The sequence below is a fragment of the Balaenoptera ricei genome, chromosome 13 (genome assembly GCF_028023285.1).
Source record: "Balaenoptera ricei isolate mBalRic1 chromosome 13, mBalRic1.hap2, whole genome shotgun sequence".
In the NCBI taxonomy this organism is placed as follows: domain Eukaryota; kingdom Metazoa; phylum Chordata; class Mammalia; order Artiodactyla; family Balaenopteridae; genus Balaenoptera; species Balaenoptera ricei.
In genome coordinates this window covers 12,316,289-12,332,758 of record NC_082651.1, presented here as the reverse complement: position 1 = coordinate 12,332,758, position 16,470 = coordinate 12,316,289, and positions in this window count along the sequence as shown.

Sequence of the window (16,470 nt, the reverse complement as noted above, 5' to 3'; positions counted from 1 at the left end):
GGAGCTTTCATCCCCATCCATTTAATCCAAGTGGAAGTTGAGTCGTAGCTGAAAAAGGAATGTCAAACTTCTGTCAATACTAAAAGCCTTCTTATGAATCACATACTTTTAAATATTTTGATTAATAGAGGGAAAATGAATCACATAGTGAAAGAATTGTATTTTCATTAAAATGCACACATGTAAAAATTAAAGGACAGGGGAGAGGAAATAGCCCAAGACTTTCTGAGTTGATCCAATCAAAACAATGGAGTAAAAAGATGCTCAACACTGCTAATTATTAGAGAAATGCAAATCAAAACTACAGTGAGGTACCACCTCACATCAGTCAGAATGGAGAAAAAGGAGCTCTCTGACACTGTTGGTGGGAATGTAAATTGATACAGCCACCATGGAGAATGGTATGGAGGTTCCTCAAAAAACTAAAAATAGAGCTACCACATGATCCTGCAATCCCACTCCTGGGCGTATATCCAGACAAAACTGTAATTGCAAAAGATACATGGACCCCAATGTTCATTGCAGCACTATTCACAATAGCCAAGACATGGAAACAACCTAAATGTCCATCAAGAGATGAATGAATAAAGAAGATGTGGTACATATATATGCAATGGAATACTACTCAGCCATAAAAAAGAATGAAATAATGCCATTTGCAGCAACATGGATGGACCTAGAGATTATCATACTAAGTGAAGTAAGTCAGAAAGAGAAAGACAAATACCATATGATATCACTTATATGTAGAATCTAAAATATGACACAAATGAATATACATATGAAACAGAAACTGACTCACAGAGATAGAGAACAGACTTGTGGTTGCCAAGGTGGGGAGGAGGGAAGAGTTAGGAGTTTGGAATTAGCAGAAGCAAACTATTATATATAGAATGGATAAACAGAAAGATCCTACTCTATAGCACAGGGAACTATCCTGGGATAAACCATAATGGAAAAGAATATGAAAAAGAATGTATATATATATATGTATAACTGAATCATTTTGCTGTACAGTAGAAATTAACACAACACTGTAAATTGACTATACTTCAATGAAATAAAAAACCAGAAAAAACCCCAAAAAACGATGGAGTAGTTTGAGGCCCTTCTGGCAATCAGCGTGTGCTGTGGTGTCTCAGCTGAGGTCCATGGACTTAGGGGTCTCTATTTGCAAGAACAAGCAAAGACAAGAAATTGGGGATCAGTCAAATGCTCGGGCCTACGAGAGACCCGGAGCAAGAGGGATGGGTGCCTTAGCCGCGTCCATCTGTCCATCCATCTGATGGTCATGACGCTTTCAGGAGCCCTCTCTCTGTTCTGTTGGCTGGGGGCTACAGTGAGTAGCCCAGTTTCACCTGCTTTCAGTGCCCCTCTTAGATCCGTGGGTAGGACTCAGAGAAATGCCTCCTGAAGGAATGAGTCCAGGTGATGCAAACATTAAGAAAGGCAACAAAACCTCTTCACCCTTCACCTCTGGAGTCCTGGGGCGCAGCCTGCACAATTGCTCATGTCCTGGGCTCAGAAGAGCCCATGCTTGGTTCAATGCTCTGCTCTCGCTGTCTTGAATTCCTGAGTCCAGGCATATCTCATTTGAAACCAATTGAAGGTCTGGGGCAACCCTGCGTTGAGCAAGTCTATTGGCTCAATTTTTCCAACAGCCTTTGCTCACTTTGTGTCTCTGTGTCATACTTCGGTCATTCCCACAATATTTCAAACTTTTTCATTAGTATAATATTTGTGGTGGTGAGCTGTGATCAGTGATCTTTGATGTTACTATTGCAAAAAGATTATGATTTGCTGAAGTCACAGATGACGGTTAGCATTTTTTAGCAAAAAAGTATTTTTTATTGTTATGTATATATATTTTTAACATAATGCTATTGCACACTTAATAAACTACAGTAAAGTGTAAACATAACTTTTATATGCATTAGGAAACCAAAAAAATTTGTGTGACTCGCTTTATTGCAATATTCAACTTATTGCGGTGGTCTGGAAGTGAGCCCACAATATCTCCAAGGTGTGTCTGTGCTTTTTGAAGAAGGGGCCCCGGTTTTCATTTGCACTGCAAATTATGTAACTGATACCGATCATCAGTCACCTCCCAAATAACAATTTGGTGGTGCCTGCTTGGTCCGAAAGAGATCACGTGACTTCAGAAAATATGGAATTTGTTATGAGCAAGTCACTTGCCCTCAAAAAAAAAAAAAAACAAGAGGGCTTCTAGTCTGTCACAGTTAAAAATTCAGTTAAAGGGTTATTTACAGTATGTTTCATCCACGTGAGAACTCTTGGTAGATAAACTCGAGAAGGCGTGTTACAGATACCAGCAAGTGTGGGGAGGCCGTGCTGCAGGTCACCCTCAGACAACGGAAATGGGAGGAGGATGATCTTTTTGTCAACCCCTCATTTCTACCAGGAGCTAATGACACGACTACAGACAGGCCAGCCGTCCCCAGATGGTCATTTACAAACCTGCTGTGAGTCTGAAAGTCAAGAAGCCGCCCTGGGGCTTCCCTGGTGGCGCAGTGGTTGAGAGTCTGCCTGCCAATGCAGGGGACACGGGTTCGAGCCCTGGTCTGGGAGGATCCCACATGCCGCGGAGCAGCTGGGCCCGTGAGCCACAATTACTGAGCCTGCGCGTCTGGAGCCTGTGCTCCGCAACAGGAGAGGCCGCGATAGTGAGAGGTCCACGCACCGCGATGAAGAGTGGCCCCCGCTTGCCACAACTAGAGAAAGCCCTCGCACAGAAACGAAGACCCAACACAGCCATAAAAAAAAAAAAAAAAAAAAAAAAGAAGCCGCCCTCAAACCATGGACACACTGACGGTTGTCAGTGATCTGCTGAGCTGACTGCCGTCTCTCTGATCATTGAACTCAACTGCCTTGCAGCGCGCAAGGCTGTAGGTTTTCATTTCCCCCCTTTTCTTAAAATTAAAATATGCCACCACCTGGTGACAGGGGAGCCTTGCTCAGGTGGTCTTTTCCGAAGTCGAAGGCCAGCCTTTTCCCTCCATCCGCTGAGACAGCATCCAGGGGGTGTGGGCTTGGCTGACAGCCCCCCAGAGCTCCTCCTCCCTCACCTCAGCTTCCTCATGGGTCCCCAGGCACCCCAGGCCTGGTCTGCACCAGCACAGTGACCGCTGAACACCGTCCCAGGCTTTCCTGGGTATCTTTCTTTTTTTTAATTAAAAAAAAAAAAATTATAGCAGCTTTGTTTGTTTGTTTATTTATTTATTTATTGGCCACGCGCATGCGGGATCTTAGTTCCCCGACCAGGGATCGAACCTGTGCCCCCTGCAGTGGAAGCGTGGAGTCTTAACCACTAGACGGCCAGGGAAGTCCCCTACTCGGTATCTTTCTAACTCGCATCACCAGGCTCCCCACTTCTGTCGTCTCTCTTTCTGCCTCTGCTGTGATCCCCCTGGTTCCTGTGGTCAACATGGGACAGAGATTTGGAACTGGAGCCTTTAGACCAGTTCGAGACCAAGCTCTGCTGTTCAAAAGCTGTGTGATACTGGGCAAGTTACTTAACTTCTCTGTGTCTCTCTTTCCCAACTTATAACTGTGTTGACCTCACTGAGCTGGTTAATCCCTGTGAAGTGCTTTAGGGCAGTGCCTGGCCCGTGGCAGGTTTAGATGATGGCTGTCGTCTCTGGTTTTCCCATGTGGAAACCACGCCCAAGTCAGGTACCCAGTAGGGCAGCACGATGCCCAGCCCAGCCACGGGCAGCCCACATTTCAACAGAGGGTGTCCTGAGATGGCCCAGGGTGGACCTGAATGCTCCTGCGGATGATGGCTTTTGTCCCTTGGGTGGTCTGCGGACGCCTTTGGTGTGGAGGTGGAGCTGAGGAAACAAAGCCTGGATCCTTATCAGCAGCTTGGAATGAGCAGAGATGTGAATAGAGTGAGGATCTGGGCTTCCTTCGTGTTTACAGAATGTGTAAGTAGAGAGAGAGCATTTGGGGTGTTTGAGGAAAGGGCTGATTGGATTGTCGAAAAGGTTTCTGAAACTTAGAATATTTTTGAAGAAATCAATTGTTATGCTCTTTAGTTTACATGCAACTCATCTCAGAAATAATTATTAAATTATAATAACAACAATGATAATATGACTACTACTACTACTAAGAAAGCACATTCATTAGGTGTTGGCAAAGTGCCAGGCCCTGGACACACAATTTCTCATTTGACCCTCAAAAACCCTCCGTGGAAACCAATTAATATGTTGTAGAATTAGAAGTCCTAAAATAACTGTACATTTTGTTTAATAGCAGCAGTAATATTATCAGTGTAAATACTTTTCTGAATAGTAAAATACACAGTTATAAATGGTACACAAACATAAATGTGTTAGGGAAACTCATCGGAGCTTGTTGGTATGATAGTGTGTGTTACAGTATCCTATATTGACATCCCCGACTGACACAGGAGGACATGGGATCCTGGGAGCTGCGTGTTATTTCCCAGATCACAGCCTCTGAAAGGAGGCGGCCCTACTCCAGGCTCCCAGCCTTTCGGAGACCTCCTGCCTCTCTCTCTGCTCACCGATTCTATGAGAAGATAAAGTGACTTAATAGCAGCTGTTCATCACCTCTCAAGTGCTTGAAAATAGTTCTCCCAAGCAAGGAATGCTTTTTCCCCAAACTATTGTGTTAAAAAAGAAACCTCCTCTGGTTTCCCCACGTCTTTGGATGGGGTCCGTGGTCATGCACACACATCATTTCACGCATGTTGAAAGGAAAAGCAGTTGTCAGTGTTGGTTGTTCTTGGAGATTAAAATCATAGAAAAAGAGGACTTTGCATTTAGACAGCAAGAGTTCCAGAAATGATTTGGCATTGTGTCACCTTACGGATGGCGACCAGTTCCCCGGGGCAGCTGGTGAGTCTCTCCACAGTCTTCTGCCCACATTCCCCCAAGCTGCTGCGTCCTTGCTGGGTTCGCATCAGTCCCAGGTCTGGCTGGTGCAAAGCCGGGAAGGGCACGTCGGTGGTGCGGAGGCTGTGTAGGCCGAGTTGGACGGAGTAGCGGCCTCACAGCCCTCTCTCAGGCTCCATCCAACCTGCGTCAGGTCAAACCTGCCTGAACTTTCTGAATCACCTGGAAAAGTGCTATCCAGGCCCGGACAGCTCACTTTACACCCAGCAAATGGGAGGATTCGGGAGAAGAGCTGTCTCCTTTGAGGCTCCTGCCCTCCCAACACACCCTTGTCTTCTACGTCCTTCAGACTCCAGTGCTGCTTCTTCCAGTGAGCCTCTCCTGATTCCCCATCACCACCACAGGGCTGGATGCCTCTCTGTGCCCCTATGGTCCCACTGCACTACTGATCCCTGTTCTCACCGTATCGGATTGAAATTCCTGGTCCTGTGGCCCCTCGTTTCTCCTGGTTGGGGAGAACAGCGTCTTAACTGCCTTAGCATTTCTAACTTACAAGAGGGGCAGTTATTCATCATTGCTTTCTTACCCTGACTTAGTCTTCCTTAATAGATGGAACTCTGTCCTGCTAGTTCCCTAGTCTGGAAGTCATGGGCAATGGAGTCAGTCTTTGGCATTTTGACAAGAGACGACCTTTGTGACTTCATGCCCTAGCCACGGTCCCCTTCTGGATCTGTCCCAGTGGGCGTCATGACACCATAAGTGTCATCCCAGAAAAAAGCTATCGTACCCTTATTGAGTCTGTAACCAACGTGACTCAATTTCTCCTTCTTCCTCTCCTCCCTTCTTCCTATTCATTTTCATTTTTTCTTTTCTTACTATAACCTTAAAAAAACCCTCCTCATTATTTGTTATTAATTGCATTTATATCCTAGTTTGTCCATGTTATTATTATTTTTTGCCACGAAAAAGTTGTTGTTATTGTTGTTGTTTTTAAATGTAGTTGAACTGTTAACTTTTTTACAGTTTCTGAATTTTGAATCATAATTAGAAGCAACAGGATTGTAGAATTAATTTTCTTCTACAAGATACATATGTAAATCAGTTTCTTATACGCTAAGCAATCTGTACAAGTCTTCTTGGAATTCATTAGGTTGGATTTTGACCTTTTCTTTTGAGTCAGGTCATTATTTGAAAACCCTTTGCATTCAGCAACATCACAAATGTGCATGATACGTTGAAGATGGGTCTAGCACCCTTCGGCTAAAAGGAAGTGCACCGAGAGATCATAAGATATTTATCAAGTGTTACATCACTAGTTGAGTGGCGGTTAACCCCACCACTTTTCTCTGACTAGTATGATTTCCCACACAGGGAGTTTCTTCACTTGCGTTTGACTTCCTATGTGGGCTTGTACTGCATAGTCCTCCTCTCTGCATCAGACCCAGGGGATCCAAAGCTCCAAGTAGGGTGCTGGGTCGTGCTTTGTGTTTAAGAAACATTAGTTGAGTCTCCAACTGCAAAGGTATGGACCTTCCAGGTGCATTTTCATCCGCATCCCTGACAACATACTCTACCATTGAGTCAGCATCCATACATTTCCAGAGTCACTTGAAAAGCTGCACATGTGGTTTATAGGGTGTCAACTTAGAACGCAGTTGTGTGGAAAGTTCCACTGCAGTGTACTGGAGAGCCACTTGACAGTTCACGAGGAACTTTTATTTTCAGCACCTCATTTTTTGGTCCTGACTTTAGAAATGAGGAAGTTGAACCTCATATATGATAAGTGACTTGTCCAAGATGACCCTATTGCTATTCTAGCTTCTATAGTGCATCTGGCGCATGCTGTGTCCTCAATGAAGAGCGTCTGAGGTGACATGATTTTCCCAACTCCCATTCCAGTGCCCACATCACTATCCCATGACAGGCATGATCTGAGACGGTGGTCACTGGCTGGTTTTCCTCCCAAGGGCCTCTACATCAGAGGTCCGCGGCCTCTTAGGAACCGGGCTGCACAGTAGGAGGTGAGCGGCGGGCGAGTGAGCGAAGCTTCATCTGTATTTACAGCCGCTCCCCATCACTTGCATTACCGCCTGAGCTCTACCTCCTGTCAGATCAGTGGTGGCGTTGGATTCTCATAGGAGCGCGAACCCTACTGTGAACTGCGCATGTGAGGGATCTAGGTTGCGCGCTCCTTATGAGAATCTAAAGCCTGATGATCTGAGGTGGAGCTGAGGCGGTGATGCTAGAGCTGGGGAGTGGCTGCAAATACAGATTATCGTTAGCAGAGAGGTTAGACTGCACAGAGACCATAATAAATCAATTGCTTGCAGACGCGTATCAAAACCCTATCAGTGAGTGGCAAGTGAAACAAGCTCAGGGCTCCCACCAATTCTGCATTATGGTGAGTTGTATAATTATTTCATTATATATTACAATGTAATAATAATAGAAATAAAGTGCACAATAAATGTAATGCGAGTGAATCATCCAGAAACCATCCCCCCACCGTGGTCCGTGGAAAAAGTGTCTTCCATGAAACCGGTCCCTGGTGCCAAAAAGGTTGGGAACTGCTGCTCTACTTGGGCAGTCAGGAAGGCAGGGATCATTCATGCTAACCCCTGCCCTTGTGTCCCACTCTCCCTTGGTGAGAAAGCCTCATTTTCTCAACATTCACCATTGGAAAAGTGTATGATAATAATAATAACCACCAAACACTGAGGGCATACAATATGCCAGTTAATGTGCTATGCATTTAATTCTCACCCAAGCCTTCTTTTTTTTCCCTTTCTTTTTTTTTAATTATTAATTTTTATTGGAGTATAGCTGCTTTCCAATGTTGTGTTAGTTTCTGCCATACAGCAAAGTGAATCAGCTATATGTATACCTGTATCTCCTCTTTTTTGGAATTCCTTCCCATTTAGGTCATCACAGAGCACTGAGTAGAGTTCCCTGTGCTATACAATAGTTTCTCATTAGTTAGCTATTTTATACATAGTATCAATAGTGTATATATGTCAATCCCAATCTCCCAATTCATGCCACCCACCCCTTCCCCCCTTTCACCCAACCCTGCTTAATGTTAGTATTATTATCCTTATTTTATAGAGATGGAAATTGCGCTCAGAGAGGTGATAGAACTAGTTCAAGGCCAGACAAAGGAAAGGCTTGAGTCAGGTGGAGACACAGGTCTGTAACGGCCCCAACACTTTACCCATCGGACTTGGAATTTCCAAACACGTTTTTGTTTTACGATCTTCAGGCACGGAAGTCCTCATCTGACAGGAGGCCGTGTTCCTTTACATTGTGGGAAATGCAATGACCATGGATCACCGTTGGCGGAGAGGGGTGCTCTGATCCCTCCCTCCCGGCCATCCCTGCTCTCAGGCTGGGCCACCCACTTCTGATGGAGCCTTCAAATTCTCGGTGTCTGTGGGAAGGAAAGAGAGGGAGTTTGTTTTTCACTTTTGCTGCCATCATTAATTTTCTTTAGGAAAGCACTCTGTCTTGAGAGAGAATCGTAAACACTGGGAGAATGAGAGGACCTTGGAGTGAGCTTATGTGTGCTCCAGACTTCCGCCGGCTGACCCTCGGCTTCCTGACCCAGCAGACTGGCAGCCCCTTGGCTTGTGGGACAGACATTGGCTGGAGGCCAGTGTCCGAGTTGAATGGCTCAGGCCGGACAGTCCTTCTCTCCAGCCAGAGTGGCAACGAGCCCACTCCTGAGAAGGCGCCTTGGCTTGGAAAACAAACTGTGTGTTAGACGTTGGCGTCCACATCAGGGATCTGAGGCCAGAGACATGGCCAGGCATCTTTAGGAGGCCTGGCTTTGCTGCTGGGCTGCTGCAGGCTCTCAGGAGAACCAGGCCCAGTGTAGGAAATGTCCTATCGCCCAAGAGAGAACCCAATGTCTAAGAACTGATATAATTGGGAGACCAATAAAAATTAGAATGTGAAGTAGGTGGCCTGGAGTAGCTGTGATGTTTACTTTTCTTTGAAAATACCCTCTTCCTGTCTCCCTACGGTTATGAATCTATTGCACACCCATCCAAGAAAATTTTGAAAAGCAAATAAAAATCTCCAGTAACCATTCTACCCGGAGATTTAACTTCTGTTTTTTAAAAATGTACCTACCAATCATTTTATTTTGTAATTCAGACGTCAGGTGTGCAAAACCAGATTGTGACCCATGATCCGTGACACCCTCTCATCATAAAATGCTTTATTTTGTTTGTTTTCATAATGAGCATCTCTACCCAATATGAACACTAGGTCTTTGACGATGACCTATGACACCTTTGGGCTCAATGGTTTTCCTACAACATACTCACCTAGCTACATTTTTTTTGTCTTACTTGAGCATGTGCTGTATACACTCCTCCATGTGCCTCTCAGGGGGTCTTCTGTGGTGGAATTCCATCACTTAGGTTGCTTTCCTCTGCATTGTCCTTTGGATCTCAAAATGGACCACCCATTTATCTCTCTCTGTACAAGGGCACTTGGGAGTTAGGAGTGTCCCTGCTTTCGCTCCCTCGTTTATCTCTGGGGCTTCAGCAAAACCACCGCCAAGCCCAGCCAGGTGTCAGCTCAGCTCTCCCTCGAGGGTCCTCCATAAAGGAGAGGCTCCACTGTCCTTTGTGGCCTCGTAAACTGCTGTGGTCCGGTGCGTATCCTGTCATCTGAACCCCTACCACCTGAGCTATGAAAGTCACATGTTTAAAAAATTATTTGATATAAATCGGAAAAGGTGTTATTCACCGTCATGTACTTGAAAACCCTTCTCAGCCTTCTCCAGAATTCACTTTTGTTTCTATCTTGCCTTTTGTCATTGGTTTCATCCGTTGGTTATTCTTTTATAGCCCTTCTCTATATTCCCAAATTTCTCTTGTTTCAGACCAGGATTCGGGTCTGACTTTCCACACCCTGGTGTTCACGAGGGGGACAACTCAGGCTCTTTTGAGAGCATATAGAGCTGGTTCACAGGTACAGGAGGAGAACTTTCCCTTTCTTTCCCACTCCCTGTCCTCTTGTTGCCTCTGTTATTGATTTTCCCAGCTCTTCACTCTATGTCCCTATGCCTCTCCTTCCATCCGGAGTCTGCAGTAGAGAAGTGTCCAGTCGTGGTGGGTCACATGCCTTATCTAGTGAAAGTCTTGTCTTATGGATGCCAGAAGCCACTCACAAGCATATAAACAATTTTTGATGTTCCTTTGAGATTGATAGATAGTAGGCGATAGTATATGTTTCACAGCATTGCTACAAATAAATGATTTAAAAAACAAAATAAGGGAACTCCCTGGCGGTCCAGTGGTTAAGACTCGGTGCTTTCGATCTCTGGTTGGGGAACTAAGATCCCACAAGCTGTGTGGCACGGCCAAAACAACCCCAAACAAAGACAAAAACAAACAAAAAACAAACAAAAAGCAACAAAAGCAAAAAAAAACAACAAAACAAAACCAAAAATCCCAACCAACCAACACCCCAAACCAAACCCTTTTCTACTGTGATTAGCATTTCTACCAAACTCAATCTGGGCTTTTGAGTTTCCAGGCACTCTATCGGTGCATAGGGCTCAGTTTTTCTTCTCTTTGATTGTGTGCTTTCCTTGTCCCCATCTTTCTTTCATGTGCTGTTCTCATCCGAAACCAGTCCAGCGCTCCCTATGCAGTTACGTCAATGTCAGGCCAGACCGGGCCTGGGCACAGAGAGAGGGGCTGTTGTGGGAGACCCCGAGGGCAGTGTTGGTGGATCTGTGAGCTTGCTGAACGGTCCAGGCCCTCTGACACATCCCGAGAAGACAGACCTGAGTTCTGGCCCCGCCCTGCCACTTAGCCCTCTAAACTTGGGAAAGCCAACCACCCTGAGAAAGCCATCGTTCCACACAGATCCAGTAGAGAGAATAATAGTCCCCACATCCTCACATGGTTGTGATGGATTAAACATATGTCATGTGTCACCAAGGCAACTGACAAAAGTAAGTGTTCACTAAATGCTGAGTGTTCTTCTTCTTTTGAACAATGATAACAAGTCTACAGGGAAGGGCTGGCCCCCACCTGGGGCTGACAGGCGCTGTGTAGGTTGCACAGGCCACCCACCCCCTCTGGATGCTGGGCTCCTGGTCCCCTGTTTCCTGGCCTGTTTTCTCCTTGCCTGGATCTTTGCACATGAACTCTGCCACTGCTTGTGCCTTTCCTTCAAAGTTGGTCCCTGGCTGCCTACCTGTAGCTGGTACCGTCCAGCCACCTCATGATACCTCTGTGGAGCTTGGTCTCTGGTGACCTGTTCCGCTCTTTGCTCCAAAGGCCCTCACGTGCGTATTCTTGCCTTTGCACTTACCACGGGTTCAGATGGCAAGTGCCTTGGAAACGGGAATAGGGTGTCCTCATCCCATCCCTGGCCCCTGGCAGGCAGCTGGCCTCAGGGCATCTTCCAATGCTTTTCGGCCAAATGCATGAAGTGCTGAGTGAAGGCAAGGAGAGGAGGTAGATGGATCGCTCCACTTCCTTTGTTGAATCCAGCTTTAGTAGAAAGTTCCTTTCTAGCTGCAAATCCACAGCAATTCATGTCAAGCACTTAATTTAACATCTTCGTTTCTCTTGAATGATCCCTCAGGCCAAGCCAAAATATATCCACCTTTTAATAGTTTCATTAATTTCCTTTCAAGTCATTTCAATTGGATTCAGTACAATTCATTCGAACAAATATTTACACAAGGATCATTAGGTGTTGGGCATTGTTATGTGCGCATGGCTGAAAAGGGGACAGTCAAGGTTCCTGCCGGGACAGAATTTATATTCTACAAGGGAGCAAGGTGCTGAGTTGCTAACCCAAAAATACACAGGGTAAGTTAATTTTGATAAGAGCTACCAAAACAAACACCAACACCACAAAGGAAGCTGAGTGGAATAACGGGCTGTGACTGATGGTGATCTGTGAACGTGGGGGTGAGGCCTGAATGGTGAGGGGCAGCTGCCTTGTGGAGATCCAGGGAGGAGCACTCTAGCAGAGCAATGGATGTGCAAAGGTCCTGGGGTAGCAGAGAGTCAATGTATTTCAAGGACAGAAAGGAGGATAGAGTGCCAGAGCACTGAGGGAAGGAGGCCAGGGTGAAGAAGTACACAGGCATCTCGATTGCAAACAGTGCTGTGTTTTCTCAGGGCCCCGGTACAGAGGACCCTCTTTGGACTCAGTATGTGGGTGCCGATGGCTGCCATGAATCCTAGAGCCACAAAAAAGGGCATTACCGGGAGGAATCTAAGTAAAAACCCAAATAACAAAAAGATGTTATGTTCAAAATCTGTGAAAATGGATAGCAAATTGGAAAAATTTTTAAATGAGCACTTTAGGAAATCATGTTTCTTTCATTTGCCTTCTGTCACGATCTCTGAAAAGGTGAAAAACGGTGATTAAAGGTCTGGGACGGAGAGTTGAAGAGCTCAGGTATCAGTTACCAGGCTTCCCTGGTGGCACAGTGGTTAAGAACCTGCCTGCCAATGCAGGGGACACGGGTTCGAGCCCTAGTCTGGGAAGATCCCACATGCCGTGGAGCAACTAAGCCCGTGCACCACAACTACTGAGTCTGTGCTCTAGAGCCGGAGAGCCACAACTACTGAGCCCATGTGCTACAACTACTGAAGCCCGTGCACCTAGAGCCCATGCTCCACGACGAGAAGCCACTGCAATGAGAAGCCCACGCACTGCAACGAAGAGTAGCCCCCGCTCGTCACAACTAGAGAAAGCCCACGCACAGCAACAGACCCAATGCAACCAAAAATAAATAAATTAATTTAAAAAAATCATAAAAAAAAGATATCAGTTACCTTATTACATAAAGAAGATGTGGTATATATACACAATGGAATATTACTCAGCCATAAAAAAGTATGAAATAATGCCATTTGCAGCAACGTGGATGGACCTAGAGATGATCATACTACACCAAGTCAGACAGAGAAAGACAAACATCCTATGATCGCTTATATGTGGAACCTAAAATATGATACAAATAAAGTTATTTACAAAACAAAAATAGACTCACAGACATAGAGAACAAATTTATGGTTACCAAAGGGGAAAGGGGAGGGATAAATTAGGAACTTGGGAGTAACAGATACACATTATTATATATAAAATAGATAACCAACGAGGACCTACTATATAGCACAGGGAACTATACTCAATATTTTGTAATAACCTATATGGGACAAGAATCTGAAAAAGAATATATATATATATATATATATGTCACTTTGCTGCACACCTGAAACAAATACAGTGTTGTAAATCAACTATACTCCAATTTAAAAAAAGGTATCAGTGATCTTTTTTTAATAATAAATTTATTTATTTTATTTTATTATTTATTTTTGGCCGCACTGGGTGTTCGTTGCTGTGTGTGGGCTTTCTCTAGTTGCAGAGAGCGGGGATACTCTTTGTTGCGGTGTGCAGGCTTCTCATTGCGGTGGCTTCTCTTTTTACAGAGCACAGGCTCTAGGCTCGCAGGCTTCAGTAGTTGTGGCTCACGGGCTCTAGAGCACAGGCTCGGCAGTTGTGGCTCATGGGCTTAGTTGCTCCGCAGCATGTGGGATCTTCCCAAACCAGGGCTCGAACCTGTGTCCCCTGCATTGGCAGGCGGATTCTTAACCACTGCGCCACCAGGGAAGCCCAGTATCAGTGATCTTATTTCAAATAAAAAGGAGGCAAAATTGGCATAAACCTTGGGCCAGATTTCTCTTGTACCAAGTCCAGAATCAGCATGTACAACTGAAGCCAATGTACCTCATCTCAGACTTGCTGGACATTCATTTAAGGCTCCAGACCCAGTGTGTGCAATCAGAGCAACATTTCTAGTTGAAAAAGCTCTCAAGGACCATGGATTAGATACCCTCTCGAACAACAATAGCAACAACCATAGAGGGTTGTATTTACTGAAGAAGTCAAACAGTTCGAGAAGAGCTGTGGGGAACAGAGTCAGCGCACAGAAAACAAGCTGTAAACTCAAAACGTCTTTTGGAAAAGGAGCCGGCATGGGCCAGCTTTAGAGGCACCGCAGCGTGCTTGTTATAAACTCTTCCCTTCTGGCGCTCTGTACTTTTTCTGATCCACATCAGCAATGATCCAGCATCCAAAGCAAACTCAGCTTAAACCAAGAAACCAAACAAATGGTGATAAAGACGGTAGTACCCTAAATTCAACTCCATTTGAAAGAAGAGAACAAAAGGAAATGGCTGTTATTGCTTGCAGGAACACGATTTTTTTTTTTTTTTTTCGATTTTTTAAATTGTAGTTCATTTACTATGTTGTGTTAATTTCTGCTGTACAGCAAAGGGATTCAGCTATACATATATACATTCTTTTTCATATTCTTTTCCATTATGGCTTATCACAAGATACTGAATATAGCTCCCTGTGCCAACATTAGGACCTTGTTGTTTATTCTATATATAATAGTGAGTATCTGTTAAATCCCAAACTCCTAATTTATCCCCTCCCCTTCCCCTCTGATAACCACAAGTTTGTTTTCTATGTCTGTGGGTCTATTTCTGTTTTGTATATAAGTTCAATTTGTATCATGTTTTTATGGGTTTTTTTGGTTTTTTTTTAAGATTCCACATTAAGCCGACCCCCTCAAATGGCAACAATGACACTTAGAATGGAGTAGCTTATCATAATCAAGTCATTCCACCTTGTGGAATAAAAAAGAAACGCACATAAGAAAAATGAATAAATGCAGCATAAGGTATTTTCCGCCCATTATAGGAGAACATTTTTTTTTTTTTAAGAGATTGAACCACAAGAACAGCTACAATTACGACACGCTTCTCAGAAGGCATTTGGGGAAAATCATGTAGTGTGGTGACAGAGCAAGTCTTTCAACATAAAAAAGCCCAGAAACTGAGCAAAAGCATGTATTTATTTCAGAATCACTGCATACCTTCGAGTAATAAGTGTTGCATGTTGAATCCTGCGGAAATAAACGGTAAAAAGGAGAAGAGCACACAGTTATCTCCACAAACTGATAAACAGGGTCCATTCTTGATGTTTTTGAGTACAAAATATAAACAAAAGTGACTTAGAAAAACAACAGACAGCGGTGCAAGTTTCAAATTTCAGTCAGGAGATAGTGCATCTCACCTCAAACAAGAGGCAGATACTGTGCTTCTTCCAGAAAAGGAGCTGAAGAAAAATGAGCATTATTCCACACTTACTTGTGGTTCTGACCTAACAGCAAAACCAGGTCACAGAAGATCACCTAAAAATTCAGAGACCCTGCCCCTGAGCACCCCAGTGAACGGGCACTGAAGGAAACTTCCACGAGATTGCACCGGGAGGAGGAAATATTACAAAGAAATAAAAAGGAAAGTCTGAAACCAAATGTGAAATTAGTCACGAACAAGAGAACTTCTTGCCACAGAAGAAGAAAAGAGATTAGTGGCTCACCAGTGCATTCCTGGATGGAATGATTTCAAACTCGTTATGAGAGTTCAGAATTTGGAGATTTCACAAGCTATGCTGAAACTGATTCCACCTATGGTATTTTAGATATAAGAAAATCAGTCTGTTGGCAATATTGTTTTCCTCTTCAACTTCAACGTTTGCTGGCTTTTAGTTTTTTTAAGAAATGTACATTTGGGTTCTTAGTTCCGGTCAAAATGGAGTAGCTCCATTCTTTCTAGGTCCTTCCTCTTACAACTAAAAAAAAAACTCTGGACATAACACAGCAAACATAGGAAGGCTCTGAAAGGGGGAAAGAAGAAGATGAACTGTCTAGGGACATCAAGACTTGAGTAATAACATGGTGGGGAATTCTGTTTGATTTTTTAATTTAATTTCTTTTGCCTCCTAAATAGCAGAAACTGTTGGAAAAGTTTGTAACTCAGAACCACAAATAGATACAAACAAAAAAAGCTGTAAGTAAAACCTGCTTCTTCTAGCCAAAAGACTGGGAAGAGGGCAGCCTAGCAGAATAGAAAACCTTTTCATATTACCAGCTCTGTACCAGTCAAACACCGACAAAAAAACTGTCTCCCATTCCAGGATAAGAGGGGAGATCATCTTCTACACATTCCCACGTCCAGTAGGTGGAAGCAGGTGATGACACTCTGATTCCCCTGCTGGGGGATTGATCTTCTACCCAATCCCCCACCTGGTAGAAGCAGGTAGTGAGACAGGCCTGGGACCTGGGACCCTTTGCTGCCGTGCTGCAAAGCTTGCACCTGGACACACCTCTCCTTGAGCTTCAAAATACAAAGAAACTATATGGGATTAAAAATAACTGTGTGCATGCACAATTGGGGCAAATTCTGGACCAAAAGATACAAAAGACAAAAACAACAACAACAAAAAACAAAACCTCAGCTACCACTTCTGAAGAGCCAGGAGCAAAAACATGGTGTTGGGAGCTAAAGCAGGGCACTGAGTATGCCCCCTGCACTCAACACCACCTAAGGGGTGGGCAAAACACCTAAGCCACCCCTCCAGCCCAACCTGTGGACACACCCCTTCCCTCACCCCATATAAGGAACAAGCTCGCCCCACCTCAGCCTGCGAACAGCAAGGGAACCTGTTGTTTGTTCTCACTCCACCCGCC